The sequence below is a fragment of the Triticum aestivum genome, chromosome 7A (genome assembly GCF_018294505.1).
Source record: "Triticum aestivum cultivar Chinese Spring chromosome 7A, IWGSC CS RefSeq v2.1, whole genome shotgun sequence".
Lineage (NCBI taxonomy): Eukaryota > Viridiplantae > Streptophyta > Magnoliopsida > Poales > Poaceae > Triticum > Triticum aestivum.
The window spans coordinates 641,857,371-641,861,608 of record NC_057812.1 but is presented as its reverse complement, the minus strand read 5'-3'; positions in this window follow the sequence as shown (position 1 = coordinate 641,861,608).

Here is a 4,238-nt window from a genome sequence, read left to right as displayed (position 1 = left end):
TCGCTTCCGCTCTGCTCCACACCGGCCATGTTCTGTCGCTGCTCGCCTTGCTCCTCGTGCCCCGCTCTTGCCTCTGCTATGACAGGAGCCCCAAAGCTCCTTTGCTTTGCTACACGCCCATGGCGTCATTGGCGCTCGATCCTTGCCATGCTCACTGATGCCGCTGTTTTCCCCCTTTCAAATGAACGAGCAACGCCTTTGGGGTTTTTCGCCAAGTTCCTTTTCCGGAGACCTCTTTAAGACCAGGATACAAGACTTGTTTGTGGTTTTCATCAAGTTCGGCCACCGCTGAACCTAGGGCTTTTTGCCTTGCTTGGATACGCAAGACCTTTCGGTATATTGCAAGTTGCATGCCACAATGACTTTGGATTCGACACAAATGTGCCAAGTTCCACTACCGTCGCTCGGTTTCGACAAGACAAGGTGTATCGTGACGCCCGAAGACCCTGGATGCACCAAGTTCCTCTTCGGACATGTACAACTACCATCCCGTGCAGGACGCCAAGTACCTCTCCAAAAAACGAACATGTACCACTACGTCTTGAGGCATCGGATCCATCAAGTCCAACGACGAATGTGTACAACTATCGGCGACCCCAAACGACTACGAAACGTGAACCTCTACTTCCCCTCCAAAACGTGTCCCACTACCGTCGCCGAGATCGCGAGAACATCTACCGTCGACCCTAGAGCATGCGAGAACGACTACTTCCACTACCGCCGTCACGAGAATGCCTACTTCCCTCTACGAACGAGAACCGTCCCCTTTGCACGCTCCAAAGGTATAAACCCGAGACGACGCCCGTGGACCGAATGCATGTGTTGTATGAGATGCATGATTGGTTGTTGTATTCTCCCGTGAACCTTAGTTGTTCCTCCTCGTTGCCATGCCGTCGACACGTGGGAACCCGGTAACCAGGAACACCCCACCGTTCTTCGCATGACACGCTCCCGTCACACGTGTTCTTTTCCACCAGCACCTCAATCGAGTTACCGGAACCAGAACGTTGCCGTGGCACCGTTTTCGTTATCGTTGCCGTGGCACCCCTTTTCTTTCCACCACGGTGACAAATGCTTCATAATGCTCTTGTCAACTTTTAATAAAAATTGCATAAACTTGTTCATGTCATCCGCATCATGATAACAACAATTAAAATGTTTAAATTGTTGTTTGCTTTAAATTGCTAATGCATATGAGGATTTTCCGGAATTGTTGTTTCTTATTTCCGGCCTCATTTAAACTTGTTTAGATGGTGTAGTTTTGTTATGCCTCACCTCTTGCCATGTTAACCAACATTTAATATTGGTGGATACATAACCGAGAGAGAACTAAATAATGGATGTGGTGTTTCGTCAATATGCAACCCGTTGCATATTGATCTCCACTTAATTTGTAGTTTTGGTTGTTGCCCTTTGCCATGTCATGCATATTTAAACCGGACATGCATCATACTTGGTTGTGCATCATGCCATGCTTATGTGTTGGTTGTTTACCTTGTTGTTTGCATTTTTTCCGGTGTTGCTTCTTCGGGTTAGTTACGATAACGTCGTGTTTGTGAGGATTCGTTCGACTACATCCGTTTGTCTTCTTCATGGACTCGTTCTTCTTCCTTGCGAGATTTCAGGCAAGATGACCATACCCTCAAAATCACTTCTATCTTCGCTTGCTAGTTGCTCGCTCTTTTGCTATGCCTATGCTGCGATACCTACCACTTTCTTATCATGCCTCCCATATTGTTGAACCAAGCCTCTAACCCACCTTGTCCTAGCAAACCGTTGTTTGGCTATGTTACCGCTTTGCTCAGCCCCTCTTATAGCGTTGTTAGTTGCAGGTGAAGATTGAAGTTTGTTCCTTGTTGGAACATGGAGATGTTGTTCCTTGTTGGAACATGTTTACTTGTTGGGATATCACAATACCTCTTATTTAATTAATGCATCTATATACTTGGTAAAGGATGGAAGGCTCGGCCTTATGCCTGGTGTTTTGTTCCACTCTTGCCGCCCTAGTTTCCGTCATATCGGTGTTATGTTCCCGGATTTTGCGTCCCTTACGCGGTTGGGTAATAATGGGAACCCCTTGACAGTTCGCCTTGAATAAAACTCCTCCAGCAATGCCCAACATTGGTTTTACCATTTGCCACCTAGCCTTTTTTTCCCTTGGGTTCTGCAGACTCAAGGTTCATCTTTATTTTAAACCCCCGGGCCAGTGCTCCTCTGAGTGTTGGTCCAATCTGAGCGATGTTTGGAGCTACCAGGGGCAACTCTGGGCTGGCCCACCCGACGTCTTGCTCATCCGGTGTGTCCTGAGAACGAGATATGTGCAGCTCCTATCGGGATTTGTCGGCACATCTGGGTGGCTTTGCTGGTCTTGTTTTACCATTGTCGAAATGTCTTATAACCAGGATTCCGAGTCTGATCGGGTCTTCCCGCTAGAAGGAATATCCTTCGTTGACCGTGAGAGCTTGTGATGGGCTAAGTTGGGACACCCCTGCATGGATTTGAACTTACGAAAGCCGTGCCCGCGGTTATGGGCAGATGGGAATTTGTTAATGTCCGGTTGTAGAAAACCTAAAGTTGACCTTAATTAAAATGCATCAACCGCGTGTGTAACCGTGATGGTCTCTTTCCGGCGGAGTCCGGGAAGTGAACACGGTGTTGGAGTTATGCTTGACGTAGGTTGTTCTAGGATCACTTCTTGATCATAGTTTTTCGACCATGCTTTTGCCTTCTCTCCTCGCTCTCTTTTGAAATAGGTTAGCCACCATATATACTATTCGCTTGCTGCAGCTCCACCTCATACCTTTTCCTTACCCATAAGCTTAAATAGTCTTGATCGCGAGGGTGTGAGATTGCTGAGTCCCTGTGGCTCACAGATTACTTCCAAACCAGCTTGCAGGTGCCGTTGAACCGTGCAGATGTCGCAACCAAGCTCAAGGAGGAGCTCGATGAAGATCTTGTCCTTTGTGTTGTTTTGTTCTAGTTGATCAGTAGTGGAGCCCAGTTGGGGTCGATCGGGGGACCTTGTCGCATTTGGGGTTCTTCTTTTATTTTGGCTCCGTAGTCGGGCCTTGATTGTAACTGGTTGATGTAATGCTTTATTCATGTAGTTGTCTGAAGTGGCGATTGTAAGCCAACTATGTATCTCTGTCCCTTATGTATTACATGGGTTGTGTGAAGATTACCTCACTTGCGACATTGCTTTCAATGCGGTTATGCCTCTAAGTCGTGCTTCGACACGTGGGAGATATAGCCGCATCGAGGGCGTTACAAGTTGTGAAGAGACTGAACGCAAGACTCGCAACAAGTCAATCAAATTCCTCAAAGTCAAGTGGTCACACCATTCCGACCGTGAAGCTACCTGGGAACGCGAGGATCACCTCCGTTCTGAGTACCCGGCGTTCTTTCAGTCCTCGATCTCGGGACGACATCCTTTCGTAGTGGTGGAGTGTTGTAACACCCCGGATATGATTTACCCAATATGTAATCCAACTCTTGCCGTTTCCGGCCTTAAGTTATTTTATTTTCTCGTGTTCGGGTTTTTGTCTCCGTGTGTTATTGTCGTTGTCATGCATCTCATATCATGTTATCATGTGCATTGCATTTGCATACATGTTCATCTCATGCATTCGATCATTTTCCCCGTTGTCCGTTTTGCATTCCGGCGCTCCGTTCTCCTCCGGTGGTCATTTCTACCTTTCTTTCGTGTGTGGGGACTAAACATTCCCGGATTGGACCGAGACTTGCCAAGCGGCCTTGGTTTACTACCGGTAGATCGACTGTCAAGTTTCGTACCATTTGGACTTCGTTTGATGCTCCAACGGTTAACCGAGGGACCGAAAAGGCCTCGTGTGTGTTGCAGACCAACACCCCTCCATTTTGGCCCAAAACCCACTCCATCATCTAGAGCGTTCGATCACGATCGCGTGGCCGAAAACCGCACCTCATTTGGACTCTCCTAGCTCCCTCTATGCCTATATATACACCTCCCCTCCAAAAATTCGCGGTGCAAACATACCCTAACTCTCCCCGCCGCCGCCGGACATCTTCGCCACCGACGGACACGTCCGGATCCGCCGGCCCGCACCAATAGATGCCCGCCACATGGCGCCGCGCCCACATCGCAACCGCGCGCCACCGCGCCGGCCCGCCCGGGCCCGTGCGGGGCCCTCCCCGGCCCGGAGCGCAGCGCCGCCCGCCTCCATCGTCGCCCGACCCTGCCGCCATCTCCGCCAACGCCG